This window comes from Amborella trichopoda, chromosome 11, assembly GCF_054954075.1.
Source record: "Amborella trichopoda isolate Santa Cruz 75 chromosome 11, AtrichopodaSantaCruz75HAP2 v2.0, whole genome shotgun sequence".
In the NCBI taxonomy this organism is placed as follows: Eukaryota; Viridiplantae; Streptophyta; class Magnoliopsida; order Amborellales; family Amborellaceae; genus Amborella; species Amborella trichopoda.
The window spans coordinates 29,038,531-29,055,987 of NC_142346.1; positions in this window are offsets into that span (position 1 = coordinate 29,038,531).

A 17,457-nucleotide genomic window follows, 5' to 3' on the forward strand; every position below is an offset into this window, starting at 1 on the left:
TCACGGAATAGTTCATTTTGACCATCGGTTGAGAAATGGGTGGAGGAGCTAAGTGTGGCACTTTATATGTTACATGAACATTAATATACCATCCAAAAAGAAAAATCGTTTTTGAGTTGCATGTGGTGTTTGAAGGGTTCCTTAGGGCCCTTCGAGTCCTAGGAAATAGATTTTGAGAGTTGTTTTGATTCAAAACATTGGATCGTGACCGACGAAATGTCGATGAATGAAAATTATTGCAAACTGGTGGCAAATACGAATGCCAATCAGATTCTAAACAAGGGAAAATACCATTTCAGGGGTCAAACCCTAATGTGAATGCCAATTAAAAATCCTAATTATGGGGCACTCCATTAAAATTAAAGGTTTTACTTTTTGGGACTCAAAATCTCTTTTGTTTTTCTTTCTTCATATTCATACTTATTGATGTTGAGACGACCAATTAGAGGTTTTTCCAACATTAAAACACTTTTTCCGATAGATTTTTGAGGTGCATCTTTAATTCTGCATCTTTAATTCTACGTTTTAAGGTTGCAGCCTTATATAAACTTATTTTTTACTTTTTAGCTTTTATTTCTCTTTGGTACTTCTCAGAAAATATATTCAATAATACCCAATTGGTTTTGTTTAGGGTCGGGAATCTTGAGCAAAAACGAGTACTTTTGCAATTTGATTTACTCTGAAAAAGTATGGTTACTCTTGCCATTTGGGTGGGCCTCTTTAGGTGTATAAAATTACTAAAAGTTTTATTTATTTGAGGTTCCCAACCTCAAATAGGAATAATTTGAAAATTTTTTAAGGATAGTTTTTGAGAAGGCACCTGAGTGATGATAAATAAGAAATTAAACCCTCTAATGTTAATTTTTCGATCCCTTCAATCACTTTATAAGAGGTTATCGTAAATCATATTTTCCTTAAAAAAACTATGCAAAGATAAAATAAATATGGTTCTCAGCAATGTTGTCATCTTTGATTTGGTTCTCTCCAAGAAGCTAAACGGTAGTGTCTTTTGCCAAACAATGCGAAGAGTAGAAGTCATTCTTCTGCCTAAGACCTGAGCCTAAGAGGCAGGTGGTTCAGCCAAATTTGTTGAGGGTAAATTTTGTAATTTATTATTGTTTAAGGGGTAATTAATGGAGTATTTTGATATTTTTCATTACTAGTTGGATCACGTGCGTTGCACGTAAGAATGAAACATGAAAACACATAATATACAAATTTGATACTTTAGAAGTCCCTAGTGAAAATATAAAAATTAATCTTGAATCTTGACAAATTTTAAACATCACACTATGAAATATAGATTTATATAAATTTTTTAAAAGATGGAAAAGTGAATTTCTACTTTGTGGTAAAGATAAAACATTATTTTCTAACATTCTAAAGTTTATAATAATAGTAAAAATTGGTTATGGATAATTATGGATGCATATTCATTCATAAAATTATATTTAAACTTTTGAAATGATGAAATGCAAATTTTTTTAAAAAATGATTAATTTAAAATGTAAAATTTTAATAAGTGCATCAAACTCCTATATAAAATATGGATACATGTGTTGCATGAAATATAAAAATACATAAAACAAATCTCTTCAAAATATAAAAGATAATATTATTTGGCTGGACAGTATGTGGAGTGCACTCGGAAGCAAGGCCACAACCAATTTTGCCATCGGATAAGCCAGAAGAAAACTCAAAAAGAGAATCTCATGTTACAATGAATTACTTTATGCATGAGAGTATTGGTTATAGAGAGAGCCGAACAATTTCATCTGGATATAGAGAGAGCCGAACAATTTCATCTGGATATAGAGAGAGCCGAACAATTTCGTCTACTTCCAGCCAAAACTCAAACCAATATTAGATAAAATATGATTCTAAGATGAACGTGGATACCAACTATAAACTTTACATGGGTCTTTTTCTCTCTCTCTAAAACCCAACCCCATCTATACTGGATTTATATCATACATATATTTAGTGCTTTCAAGCCAATCCATCTCTCTCACTGTCTATGGGTTTACATCTTTGGCTCCTCCGGAAAGGATCACATTAATGCTCTCAAGCCAACCTATCTCTCTCACTTTTTAGGGGTTTACATATATGGTTCTTCTGCAAAAGAACACATTAATGCTCTCAACCCAACCCATCTCTCTCTCTCTACTCTACAAAGGAATATATCAATGCTTTGAAACCCAATTCTCTGTTGGTTTTTTTTTTTTGACAATCATTTTTTTTACATCACATATACTTACACATACAATCCAAGCAAATCTCTCATGGATGGAAGCTGAGAAAAGTGCATCTAACCTAAAAGAGTATGAAATCATCTCTCCAACTGTTACCAACAATCAAATATCTTCTTTTGTCTTCCAATCACAAAGTCTGTTAAAATAGACCTCGAAAAAGTTTGACAGGGGTAAAAAGAAAAGTATGTGGATGAAAATTGCCATAAAGCCGTTACAATACTACACAAATATATGTGAGAGAGACATAAAAAGGAAGAGTGGAATTTCAAGATGTTATATGAAATTGCAACAGTGTGCATGGCCCTTTAACAATTAATCATCTGTCGTGGTGATTGATAATAGGCAAAACTTCCGCATATGGGAATTCTGAATAGAAGTGATGTGAAACTCTTCAACCTAAATCACCATGCTCACTTCATCTATCTTGATTAACCTATGACAATGATTAGCATGTTGAGAGACGATAAATCTTGCAATGTCACATGAAATGATGTACCTGCTTCCTTAGGCCACTCCTCATATGTGACAACCCATTTCCCAGATCGGAGAAGCCTGTGCAATAGGTTGAAGTATAAAGGGATTTTTTTCCTAGATAAGAGAGGCTTGTGAAACAGGTTGAGATTACCCAATTCACTCTCTTGAACATTCATCAAACAAATCAATTCTCTCTCTCTCTCTCTCTCTCTCTAACATTCATTAAACAAAGAAAAAATCAATAGTAAAGCTATAGAAATAACTTACCTTCTAGTTAAAGTATAAACCACAAAAATAAAGAAATAAATTCTCATTTATAAAGGAATTCATTAATGCTTTCAAACACAATTCTCTCTACCCCTCATTAAGAGTCTCAATAAGTGTAAAAACAAAGAAACCATATTACACAATATCATTTACATTCATGAATCAAGGAGAAAATATACCTAAAAAGAAAGAAAAATAATAATTAAAAGAAAAAAAGCAAAAAGATCACATAAGAAAGTAGAGTTTACAGTACCACTCAGAGGAGGAAGACGACCTATACAACAAATTGAAACTTGAAAGAATGGTATAGAGAAAGAATCAGGGAGAGGCTCATTTTAAATCATGCATATACAAAACCCTATGAAAATCTTGTTTTTAAAAATACTGCATGTCATAGGTACGAATATATATCCATGCCTGTTTTGAAAATTTTCTTCATCCACTATTTCGTACAACCCATGAAAATAGGGTAATTATAGCAAATATACCTATATTTTAGTTTAATTGGAAGAAAATCCCCAACTTTCAAAAACATCGTCTACAACCTTTTTTTCATTTTCGAGTGTTTTTTGATGAAAATGACCTTCACGGTAGTCGTTTTACCGTAATTCATATTAAGTTTTATTGTAATTAAAATATCGTAATAACTTGAAGTTGTATTATGGTAATTAAAATACTGTAATAACTTGAAGTAGTGTTACGATGCTTTAAGTACCGTAATAGATAACATTTTCTTTACGGCATTCTTTCTACTGTAATTAGGTGCTTGACATTGAGGGAGAGGAGAGAGAGATGAGACTTAAGAGAGAAGGGTTTTACATGTGAGAGAGAGATTTGAGAGAGAAAGAAGGAGAGAAAAGTGGCGTGGAGAGAAAGAGAGAAAGTTTAGGGGCGGATGGAGATGAAATAGAAATAAAGACGGGCGCGAGAGATGAAAGGGATAGAGATGGTTTGTTAGGCGATTGAGAGAGATAGAGGGGGGAAGTTGAAAGAAAGAGGGGTACATGGGATTAAAAGTGCCGTATAAAATGAGTTAAACATTGCGATAGTTAAAATACCCTATAAAATGAAACATTACAAAAGAAAGAATGCCGTAAAGAAAATGTTATCTATTACGGTACTTAAAGTCCCGTCATACTACTTCAAGTTATTACGATATTTTAATTACCATAATACTACTTCAAGTTATTATGATATTTTAATTACCGTAAAACTCTATATAAATTACAGCAAAACGACTACCGTGAGGGTTATTTTCGTAAAACAAAACCCGAAAAATGAAGAAAAAGAGTATAGACGAGGTATTTGAAAGTTGGTGGGTTTTTTCCAATTCAGCTAAAATATAGGTATATTTGTGATACAACTGGTTTCCTTTCTCTCTTCCCTTTTTTCCTCTTTCCTTCTCTCTACCCTTAGAGTATGGAAACAATCTTAGATATATATGCAATCTTAGATATATATGGAATCCTTCTCTCTCTTCCCTCTCTCATTCTTTCCTATTTTAGAAGACTGAGTTCTCTCTGTCTCTACTTCCACTTCCTCTCTCTTGCACGTACTGTCTCTCATTCTCAAATTCTCTTCTAAAATATTTTATTCTACCTCTTACACGTACTCTCTCTCCTAAAATCTCTCATTATCTATCTCTCTTGTACATATTCTCTCAAATAAATCCTATTAAAATCTTGTATTAAGAGATTATCTCTTTTTCTACTCTCATCTCTCCTATAATTTATGCGTACTCTCTTTTTCTATTCCATTTCTTCTTATTCTCCTCTCTCTACTCTCTTTCCTAAAATCTCTCATTAAGTTATCTCTCTTGTACATATTCTCTCAAATAAATTCTACTAAAATCTTGATTTCTTAAAATCTTGTATTAGGAGAATATTTCTTACTCTACTCTCATCTCTCCTATAATTTATGCGTACTCTCTCTCTCTTCCCTTTCTTCCTCTTTCTCTCTCTCTACCCTTAGAGTTAGGAACGTGTCCTACAACCTCTATACAATTAGGAACCTTTATTATTTTCGCAATACGTATCCACCATTTAACTCTTGCTTAATAATGTAGTATAGATATATAAGGAAAATTTTATTTGAAATGCAAGGGTAGGTTTAGGGTTCTTTGTGAGTTCATCTTACACTTTAAGCTCTTCTCTTCTCTTTTTTTTTTTTTTTGACACATTGCCGTGTTCATTCTTTATTAATCTTTCAATCGATCTACACATACTAATGGTTATAAAACTATAAATATCCATATCATACTGCATCCTAAGGCATAAATTTTCAAACAAAATAACAACATTAGTGTTCTCCGCAAACTCATGAAAATGCTCCCCATACATAATTAAAACTAACCCTACTCTCTGAAGTGTCGTTCATTTATTCTTATAAATTCCTTAAACACGAAGGGACGTTTCATTTCTCCTCCTTTACTCCATGTGATTGCATTCATAGAGTCCCATCTACTATCAACTTTTGATTAAATTCAATGGCCAGTTTCATACCTCGAATAAGTGATTTCAAATCTTGTCTACGATGAAAATCTGACAGATCTTCTGATGAAGATCTCTCGAATTTTAACACCTTGAACTTATTGAAAAGATGTAAATAAAATGGTAGAGAAAGTGGGACAGATCAAATTCAGATAGGAGGCCAGATTTACTCGGAAACGAGCAGATCTACTCTCAAATATGAGGCAGAGTCAGCATGATCCAAAGCATTAAAATGCGATTTTTAAAACAAGTTAACAGATCAAAAATAAATAAAAGAAAAAGATAGTAAAAAGAATAATAAAGAGAGAGAAATAAATAATACCAAACTGGGTCGGATGGCCCGAAATTCTCGAGCCTTCGAGGGCTCGCCCGTATCAGAACCGGTCATCTTTGTCTCTCTGATTCGGATGTTGACCAACATATCTCTAGTATAAGGGGTTAGATCTAGGGTTATTATGCCATAATTCTAGTTTTGATCTAGTGTTTTTGTACCCTAGGTTTAGGTTTTCTCAATCTTGGGGGTTAGTACTTCAGGAGGCTAGGGTTTATATCTTCTTTAGGGTTTTCAATCTAGAGATTTTTTTAAAGTTGTCCGTCTTTTTGGGGTATGGAGGAGTTGGTTTCTAAGGATTTTGTAATTTCTAGAAGTTGAATATGAATTCTGAGATTTTCTCTAATTTTTTAGGATTTTTCCTAAATTTTTAGGAAATTTCTAAGGGTTTTTCCTCTTTTTGGTCTTTTTAGGTAATTTTCCTAATTTTAAAAATTTCTAAGTTTTTTTGGTCTCTTTTTTTCTCTCTCCTTTTGGGTTAGGGAGATGAGGTATTTATAAGATTCAATTGGTGATTTTTTCTTAAATTTTTTTGAGTTTTTTTGAAATTTTTGGAATTAATCTTGAAGTTTTAGCCTTATCAAATTAAAGAAAATGCGTTTACTGTATCATCTGATGCGTTGACTGCATCATCAGCCCACGTCTAGACCTGTCGGGCCCGTTACAGCCTGGCCCATGGCCTGACACTTAGGTCTTACAGGGATTAAATTGTCATTTATTATATCTTTTTATCCGTAGGTCTGATTCAGGTGATTCTTGGACCGTTGGAAAACGCTTGGGCTCTACTTCAAATTGGGATAGAATTTGGGTAGTTTTAGGGTAATTAAATTGGGTAGTTTTGGGATAATTAAATTTGGCACTCTCTATACTTCGAGGGATAGGTGAGTGGTAAAGAAGTAGACACTTTAGCGCTTCCTATCCTTCTAGAGGCAGGTGAACGTCAAAGATAAAGTAAACATTGTAAATTTCTTACTGAGGTCATGTGGTCAGAGGACACACCAACTATCCCTTCAAGTCATTATGCTCACTGAGCTCACCCACTTAGGGCATTTTTTGTCCTAGGGTTTTTGGCGTGAGATGTCAGTGAGTTACACAAGCTTGAAACTCGAGTTGGATTTTTTAGCCATGCCACTTAACTTCAGGGGTTTTTGTAGTTTAAATTTTTAACCCAGGCATTTTTTTTGATCTCCTTAGGGTTTCCTAAGACTGTCTATAGGAGAAGGCTTTCTATAGGAAGAGACTTGTCTAGCCGAATCCGAAGTGAGAGACCAGGCAGCAACATGACAACGTGGTAATCATCATATAAGGGTATCCAAGCTCTTTTATTTTTTTAAGACTTTTTTAGAATTTTTGAAAGTATGGGGATATTTGAAATAGAACCCGGAGCAATTACAGATTATGATTTTAACAAAAAAATTAAGGTTTTGAGAAAACACAAGACATATAGTGAAAATTTTGAAAAGAGAAAGATATTTCGAAAAACAATGTTGGGTAGTAGTTTTAACTCCAGCAACCATAGAGTCCTCTAAGTAGTTTAGTGTCATGCAGAGATGGACCATACACTCGACCCTTTTACATCAATACGGGGATAGAAGGAATCCATCGAATAGGGTGGTTGTGCCCTAGATACACCCAACCTTTTTGTATCATACGGGACAAGACGGTACTTGCCTCGACTTTTTTACGTCGCAAGAGTTTGACGTTTTTTCATTGAACAGAGTGGTTGTGCCCTGATACACCCGACCTTTCATGTCATACTAGGATAGACAGTACCTGCCTTGGCTCCTTTATGTTGCATGAGTTTGACGTTTTTCTATCGAACAGGGTGGTTGTGCCCTGGATACACCTAACCTTTCATGTCATACGAGAATAAACGGTAACTACCTCGGCTCTTTTACGTCGCATGAGTTTAACATTTTTCCATTGAAATAGGGTGGTTGTGCCCTGGATACACTTGACCTTTCACATCATATGGGAATAGAAGGTACCTGTCTCGGCTCTTTTACGTCGCACGAGTTTGACGTCTTTCCAATAAACATGGTGGTTGTGCCTTGAATACACCTAACCTTTCATGTCATACGAGGATAGAAGGTACCTGCCTCAGCTCTTTTACGTCGCATGAGTTTGACGTCTTTCCATTGAAACAGGGTGGTTGTACCCTGAATACACTCGATCGTTCACGTCATATGGGGGTAGATGATATCTGCCTCGACTCTTTTATGTCGGACGAGTTTGACAACTTTTTTGTCTCGGCTTTTTAACGTCGCACCAGTTTGACGTTTCACCTGTTTTGGCTCTTTAACATCGCACAAGTTTGACGTTTTTCCTGTATCGTCTCTTTAACGTCGCATGAGTTTGACATTTTTTTTCCTGTCTCGGCCCTTTTAACGTCGCACGAGTTTGACGTTTTTCTGAATTGGACTTTGGGACATCATACGTACACACAAGGATGAGCTTCCTTCATTTTGTCTCTGGGGATCCAGTTGAGAGGAAAATGCTCCCAGACAAGCCATTATCGTTATTGGCGATGTTCACCCATCTCCGATATGTGGTAGTTAGTAGTTATACTCATACAACCATGGAGTGCCTGGCTAGTTTCAAGCCTTCATAATAGGCATTGGTAGTTGGCTTTGAGAACGAAGTCAGATTGACTAACAGTTTAACCTCTTGTAGTGAAGGAGGAAGTCCTTTCTAAAAGGGTTTTGACAATGGAGGGTTTTAACAATCAGATTGAAAAAGCGCTTTTAAAATGGACGGGCCTTACAGTATTGCCATCTGTGGCCCTTTGGTAGTCATTTCTTTATTATATTTTACCCAAAGATGATGAAAGGATTTCCTCGTGGGATCATGAGAACTCAAAAGTCTCGAAGTTGTCTTCTTACCTTTGGAGCTTTCATCCTGTGCTTTGCGGGTCCATGAAGAGTTCTCTGGATTCTTATTGAGCTTCCATCTTGGAGAGGTCCCGATGTTTCTCAGGATTCGTTGAAGTCACTTCGATTTTCCATTCATATCACGCTCTCGCATCTTTTTGAGTTGGTTCTGTTGGGAACTTACAAGGTTTAGGAGGAGTCTTCTTCCTTAGGGTCTGCTTGTGTCATATTGTTGGAACTTGCAAGTACTTGTTTGTACTTGAGTGTTTTTGAATCAGAAGGTCATTCTTGGAGATTTTTTTTTTTACCCGTGATGCCCTTTTGGGTTTTCACCACGTCCTTTTTTTTTTTTTTTTTTGTGATTTCTTTTCAGGTTTTCACCATTATTTTGAGCCCGTTACAGGTAGTATTTTTTGAGATACATTGCATTGATGGGGTCGTTGAGCTCGCACCCCTCCTGATTCTTGATCTTGTAAGGATTGCCTACGTGCACTCAGGTGACGACGGATGATCCCTCCCAATTAGGTTTGAACTTGCCTAAAGGCTATGGGTTTACAAGAGTGTGGAAGATTTTCTTGAGTACCATGTCTCCTTCCCTGAACTGTCGAGGAACAACTTTACTTTGGTGTGCCCTATCGATTCTACGCTGGTAAGCAACAATATTTTGTGTTGCTCGTAGTCGTCTTTCATCCAAATTAACAAGGGCAGCTATTCATGCTTCGATCTTTTGTTCCTTATCTGAATCTTTATGGATAAGCACTCGGAGAGACGGTATACACCAACGAGTATGGGGTCATGCCAGTAGGAGTCTTCTCAGTTGTCCGGTAGGCCCATAGTGCGTCATTTAGCTATTCTTGTCACTCTTTGCCACCTTCTATTATTCTGTCTATAATTCTGAGAAGTCCTTTGTTTGTTGCCTCTGTTTGTCCATTTCCTAGAGGGTAGTAAGATGTAAGGAATTTCTGCGTTATCCCAAACTTTTTGCACTCCTTAGAGACCTTTTCATTTTTGAGATTGGATCACTTGTCAGTAACGATTGACTCAAGAACACCGAACATAAATACATTATTGTTCTTTATAAAACAGGCAACATATTGTCCCTCAATTTTGACAAATAATGCGGCCCCTACCCATTTGGTGAAGTGCTCTGTAGCCGTTAATATAAAACGGTAGCTATTTGAGGCTTTCGGTGAGATCACTCCGATGATATCAAGACCCCACATGATAAAGGGCCATACAGGTGGTGTTGAGTTGAGTGATACGGACGGTGTATGGATGATGTCTCCATAAAGTTGACATTTGGAACACCTCTTTACGAACTTCCAACAATCTTTAGCCATGGTGGTCCAGTAATAGCCTTGGAGCCTGATTTTCTTAGCTAAGGCAGTTGAGCCAGAATGACCTCCTTCATTGTGTAACTCTGTCAGTACTAGGTCGATTTCTAGCTGATAAAGACACCGTAGAATAATGTCATCAAAGGACTTTTTGAACAGGAGATCACCTCTCACTAAGAATCCATAAAAAACTTTCGAAGGGCTTCTTTATCCTTTTTGGTGGCTCCTTCAAGGTATAACCCATCTTTCAACAAGGACAGAACATCGTGGAAGCATAGTTTTACCTTAACTAGCGCATCTAAAGCCATGAGAGACATTTCCCCATCATTCTCATTTTCTTGCTCTATTTCTTTTTCGATCCTTAGCGGGGAAGGATCATGTTTGTTCATGATATAGAATGACAACGTGATAATTTTTGGAGGAATATCAACCATAGAAGCAAGGGTCTCAAGGGCGTCGATGAATCGATTATTTTCCTTAGTTTTATGCTGAAAGGTGATTTTCTTGAAATATGGAATCATCTTTTCCACCTTTTCTTGACAAGGCTTGAGCTTTTCTTCTTTCACCTTCCAAATCCCTTGAGCTTAGTTTATGACGAGTAAGGAGTCACCAATCACTTGTATTTGTTGGATTTTCATTCTCATGGTGTTCTTAAGCATGACTATCAAGGCTTCATATTCAGCATTGTTATTGGTACATGGGAAATTCAATCTAATGGCTGTTGGCATTAAAATCTTCTCGGGTGAGCATAATATGACTCATTCCTTGCACCATCGAAGTATAACTCCCAAATTAATTCCTCAATTGTGTGAAGGTTCTCATCAGGGAGATCCGTATTGACGGGAGTGTTATCTAGCAGTGTGTGTTCAGCTACGTGGTCAGTAATGACTTGTCCGTTGATCGATTTTTGAGTAACATATTCGATCTCGAACTCGCTTAATGACATTCTCCACTTTGCCAAACGTCCGTTTAGGACGGGTCTCTTCAATAGGTACTTGAGTGGGTCTATTTTTTAGCTGAGCTTGACTGAATTAGATAGACATAGTGTCTTAACTTCTACATTACCCACACAAGGATCAAGCAATGCTTCTCCACATCCGTGTATCTTGTCTCATAGCCCACCATAGTCTTGCTGATGTAGTATATTGTTTGTTCTTTTCCATGGTTATTGTATTGTCCTAACATTGCCCCCATCGTCTTATCTCTCACTGACATGTATAGGAACATGGGTTTGTCTAGACTAGGAGGACAAAGGATGAGAGGTTTGGTGAGGTACTCCTTGATTGGATCAAATGTTTCTTTACACTCATTATCCCATATGAATGGGGTATCTTTCTTGAGTTGTCTATTAAACGACACGCACTTGTCTGCTAATTGTGAGATGAAATACCTTATGGCTTGTATGCGACCTTGCAACACATGAATTTCTTTGATGTTTCAGGGAGAGGGCATTTCAGTGATGGCTCATATCTTGGACAGGTCCACCTCAATGCCTCTTTGGCTTACTAGAAAGCCTAGTAATTTACCGGATTCAACCTCAAAGGCACATTTTGCGGATTGAGTTTGAGTTGATGTTTTCAGAGTCTTTCAAAAATGGTTCTCAGGTTGGTGAGATGATCCGGTCTAGTCTTCGAGTTGACTAGAATGTCATCGACATAGTCTTCCATGATGGTCTGCATTAAGTTGTGAAAGATGCTAGTCATTGCTCGTTGATAAGTTGCCCCTGCATTTTTTAGGCCGAAGGGCATGACTTTGTAGCAGTAAGTTTCTCATTACGTTATGAACGAAGTCTTGGTCTGGTCTTCTTTTGCCATGGAGATCTGGTTGTAACCTGAGAAGCTGTCCATGAATGGCAACATCTCGTGCCCCGTAGTGTTGTCGACCAAGGCATCTATGTTTGGTAATGAAAAATCATCTTTTGGGAATACCTTGTTGAGGTCTCTGTAGTCAACACAGACTCGGATCCTCCTGTCTTTCTTGGGTACGACCACTATGTTAGCCACCCATTTTGAGTAATCGACGGGGGTATTGAACTTTGCCTTGAGTAGTTTATCGAATTCTTCCTTAATTTTGAGCTCAATGTGGATCTTTTGACGTTAGAGTTTTTGCCTTATAGGCTTTGCCCCTTCGTTGAATATGAGGTGATGTTGCACCAATGTGGGATCTAGCCCTGACATATCATCAAATGGCCAGGCGAAGACGTCACAATATTCCTTGAGAAAGGAAATCATATTTCCCCGCTCCTCAAGAGATAGCGAGGTTCCAATCTTGGTTAACCTTAGGTCCTTCTCAGTTCCTAGGTTTATGTCGATCGTCTCTTCGATGATAGCTGTTGGGTCACCATCGAACCTCTTCTTGAATTTCTCAACATGGGAAGTGAGTTCTTCAGGTTGAGGGATTTCTTCAGACTCTTGGCTCTCTTGATCTTCGTCTTGGCCATCCAATTCGTCATCTTGGGTATTGTGCACCATTATCGTGCTATCTTGAGTGTTCGCCATTTTTGAAAATTCTTTTTTATTCTTATCAGTTTTTATCATGTTTTGATTTTTCAACAGTTTTTGAAATAACGCAAGAGGTGTCCCTTATGGGACTTGCGAGAGAAATGTTGGAAACTGGAGGCGCAGGGTGGTTAGATGGCCACCCTGCGTCTATCCATTTTTTGGCACTGGGACTTGAAGGTGCCGCTGGTATGCTTCCAGCAATTCTTGAGATAAAAGAGTGATCGACCAATTCTGTTCTTGGGTTTGAATCGGTGGATGAGCGTGCTTGGCTATGTTAGAGACGATTCTGCATACCTTCAAATCTAGGTCAGCAAAAAAGTCTTCAATTCCCAGTTATTGAGTATGTTGAGATGTGGAAGAAGAGTTATTTCCCGTTGGGGATACAAGGATCACCTTAGGCCGTTTTGAAGGATGGGCATCGAGAGGATTGAGGCTTTGAATGCCTCTAGATACAAAACCTGGATAGCTTGAAGGCTTCATCCAGCTTTGCAATAAGGTGAGAGATCACCCAGGACCTCTGCGATCTCTGTTTTTAGTTTTGGCTTCGAATGATTCAGAAATTGCCTCCATTACACCTTGCCCTTGACTACCCAAGCCTTGGCCTGATTAAAAGCCTTGGGAGAAGAGATGTGCCAAGCTTTGAGGGACCCGAAACTGTATCAATATTGACATTGGATAATGTCATCCATCGATGCAGAAGTTTGCAAAATTTGAGGGACAGTGTCGCTGGGCTCTAGGTGTAAGGTGGTACAATCGGCTTGCTCGAAGGAAGCGAACGAAATTTCTCCGAGCTTGATCCCTACAGCTAGCTTCCCGTTATGTATACTAGGATTGAGAAAGCAAGGGGTTCAACACATACCTTTGTGACGCCTTTTTAGTTGGAAATTCGAGGTATTGATGGAGTGTAGAGGCGATCACGAGGTTTTCATGCAGCCATGGTCTTCCTAACATCCAAGACATAAAAATTTATCACTTGGATGGTAGGGCCGATCTTGAGTGTGAGAGGCAGTATGCCTTCAACTTGTCTTTTGGTTCCGTCGTATGCAGCGATAGTTAGTTGACATAGCTCAAAGTCATCCGGGCGTATCCGCTTCACTGCTTTTATAGGGCATATGTTTATGGATGCCCCATTATCAACAAGAACTCTTCGTATCTCATATCCTTGCATGAAGACGGTGATGTGCAGAGGTTGGACGTGAAATCGATTGAAGCTGACTTGGACGTCATTGTTTGTGAACATGACTGATGTTGGTGCCATCAGCTGGTTGATCATTTCGCACAACTCATCCGGCTGTGTGTTGCTCGGGATGTGTCTTGGCAAAGGACCTTCTCAATCTGGGCTTTATATACTAGTGAATTGGCGAGTATCTCCAAGATGGAGATTTGAGCTTGGATCTTCCCGAGATGAGCTGGTAGATTGTAGGTGGTTGCATATCCTTGAATTTCCTTATTCCGCTCATGATCTACGACCCCCGTTGGTTGTTTGGTTTTTGAGGTATTTCCCATTCTTTCATTGAGAGTATTGGCCATCAATTGAATGGGTTTGAACACTCGACCTCTTTGGGTTAAGGAGTCGACCTTGCCAGCCTGAAGCTCGATAGGGTCAGCCTTAGCAAGAGTAATGGGAGACTTTGGGGTGTTGGCCCTTTGTTTGGAAGATGATGCCTTTTCATTAGTTCTGACCATATCAATCTCTAGTGTGTCATCTTCGTCATATCGGTCCCGTTTGGGAAGGTTATCATGGTTTGGAGATGAAGGCCTTCCTCTTAAGAGGCTCAAAAAATCTTCTTCGGGCTCTTGAAAGTGATGATCACAAGCCAATATGAACTGACTGGGATCCTCTTCTTCGTCTCCACACTCAATCATGTGAATAACAACGTTCTCTTTCAAGTTGTCTTGAGCTCCCGGCTTTTCGGTCGTTGTGACCATATTTTTAGGGAGAGGATTTGTGAAGATACCCATCTTTTGGTTAGGCTCTTCGACATGTTGATTTTTAGATGCGACAGTGATGTTCCCCCTACTGATTAATCCTTGAATCACCCGTTTCAAATATATGCAGTTTTGAGTTTCATGAGCATGGTTTTGATGCCATTTACACCATCTACTCTTATCCGTAACTTGAAATGGTGGTTCAGATGGTGGCGGGAGATAAACCATATTCTTAGCCAAGAGTGATTCTAACACTTTTCTAATGGGTCTTTGAGAAGGGTGAAATTATCCTCTCTCCTTTGGTTATTAGTTTGAGCGTTGGCTCTAGGCTGGCCCCTTCAATTTTGATTCTGATTGTGGCGTTGAACAGCTGAACCTTGGGTCGATCTGTTAACGACGATCTCATTAACCTGACCGAAAGCATTCCCTTTGTTTTTGTTCTTATTTTGGGGAGCTGTTGTCGGCTTGTTGTCAGGCTTGGTGCTGAGGGGTATCCCTTTGGCCCTTTCATGTCGTGCCACCCACTCGATCATGGAGTCGAAAGAGTGAGGGATAAGACCTTGGCTGAAGAAGGTCCTGTACTCGGGAGCAACATTCTCTAAGACTATGGAGATCTTGGCTAGGTCTGTAAGTGGACATTCTATGACCCGGATTGCCGCCTCACGGAATCGATCGATGAAATCCTCGAAGGATTCTCCTGGGTTTTATTTTGTTGCATTGAGTTTGCCCAGGGAGAGAGGTCTTGATGTCGAATCGTGGTAGTGAGAGAAGAACAGGTTGAACATTTTGTTTGGAGTAATGTGTGGTCGATCGGACATTGTTCTCCGATTCCAGTTCAAGGCCTCATCGGTCAATGTTTGTGAAAAGATGACCTTCAGTTGGTTAGGCCTGTCTCGCAAAGCTCGAACTGAGAGGAGGTACACGTTGACATAAGTATCTGGATTGCTCTTCCCATTGTCCTTGTTTCTAAATTCTGAGACAACAAATCCCAGGGGAAGGTCTTCCATGCCTCCAAGGGTCTCATGAACATAGGCCTTTGGGGGTAGAATTTCATGCATGCCCATTATTACAAGCATATCCTGCATTGCTTTTAAGGTGCTTTCTTGTTGAGCATTTGGCACATCAGTAGGCCCATTGGTTGGTGGGTTCTCAAGCGTAGATTGATAAGTTGAAAATTGGGGTATATGTTGGCCTGCATGGGCCTGAGATTGATGAGTCACAGTCACCATGGAGGTTTGATACATTGGTGCCTAATGGGTCATAGGTTTGATACATTGGTGCCTAAGGGGCATACTGACCCATAGGTGTCACCACCCACTGTTTGTTGGATTGGATGAATCAGAGGGACCGATTGAAGAATCGGCTGACTCGACAATGCTAAGGGTTGACCTATACCACTAACTTGGTTTGGGATCGACCCGCAAGCTAGGGCATGAACAGTGTAACCTAGGTCAACTAGACTTTTGAGGGCATCTTGGACGCCTATCTTGCCTAAGGGTCGGTTTGAGTCGACGCCTCTGCTTCGTACAGTGTTTAGGATATCATGTGTTGTACTACGGTGGCTTGATGTTGGGTTAGATCCCTTAGACCTAGGTGGGTCTTGTTTTTGAGATCGCTGCACCTCAGAGTTATCTTGGTTCGAGTCACGGGAATTGGCTTTAGATGTTGCATGAATTTCTTCCCTCACTCAACTTCTTCTTTGGTGGCCTAGAATCCCCTATAGGACGATACCTAATCGGACTCCCTGACTATTCACGATTTGTTGAGCGGAGCAAGCTTTTCGGGTCACACAGATGTTAGGATTAGGAGTGGATGCTTGGGACTCTACCACTAATTGAAGACTTGGGCATTGGATAATGGATTGTCCTGAGATTTGTCGATAAAATCCAAGGGATTACAGCATATTGGTCCCTAAGTTTGGCAGGTTAGGCTTAAAGTCGGCCATGGAGCAGTCATCATGGTCGCCTTGAGTGATTGACATGGTGATTGCTTTTGGATGGGTTCTAAAATCTAAACTTAGATAAGATCTAAACTCGACGACTTAGGGCAAACCTAGCCTGACACTAGGGGCAAGCTTAGACCTAGGCTAAGACTAGACTAGAACCTAGACTTACTAGACTTAATGGATTTTGGTTAAGACCCTGAACTAGGGTAAGCCTAGTCTAACTCTAGAGGCAACTCTTAAGCTTAGACCAATGCTAAAACTTAGACTGCGATCTAGACTAGATGGTGCACGAGTCTCGGCTCGGACCAAGAGTGGGTCTAGGTTTGAAGGGGTAAGCAACCTTAATGTATTTTTTTTTTTAGGTTTTTAATTTTTTTATCTTTTTAATTTTGATGAAACACAGTTAAACTAATCATGGTGAAAGCAGGGAAAATATGATTTCAGTTAAAATTAGCAAACTAAAATAAAATCAAAAGGGCAGAAACAGAACAGCTCTATCTGAAGCAAAAATTTTTTTTATATATTTTTTAAAATTTTATTTTAGGTAAAAAATTGGTCAACAAGGAGACAAAAGTCCCTGGAATGGTTCTGTCGGGTCCCAAAATGTTTTTGGGATACTTGCAGTTGGGCGACACGGGTGGTGTCGCCCAAAAACTTATTTTGTTTTATTTTTTTATATTTTTATCTTGTTAATATTGATGAAATAAAACTACTTTAAACTTGAAAGAAGCAATAAATAAATAAATTTATGATGAAATAAATTAAAATAAAGTAAAATAGAAAAGTCGAGATTGAACTGAAAATTATTTTGTTTGTATTTTTAAAAATTTTATTTTGATTTGAATTTTTTTTTCCACTCACAAAAGAGTCCCTAGAACATATCCACAAAGTTCCAGAGGTTTATGAGACCTTTGAATTTGGGCTACATTGGCAGGGTCACCTAGAAAAAGCTGGGTTTCGATGCATCAAAACCTTGGATTTTGGTCACAGCCAACTTTTGGGACCTTTTGTGACAGAAAACAATAAAAAATAGTGAATAAAAATCATATTTTTAAGCTTGGATCA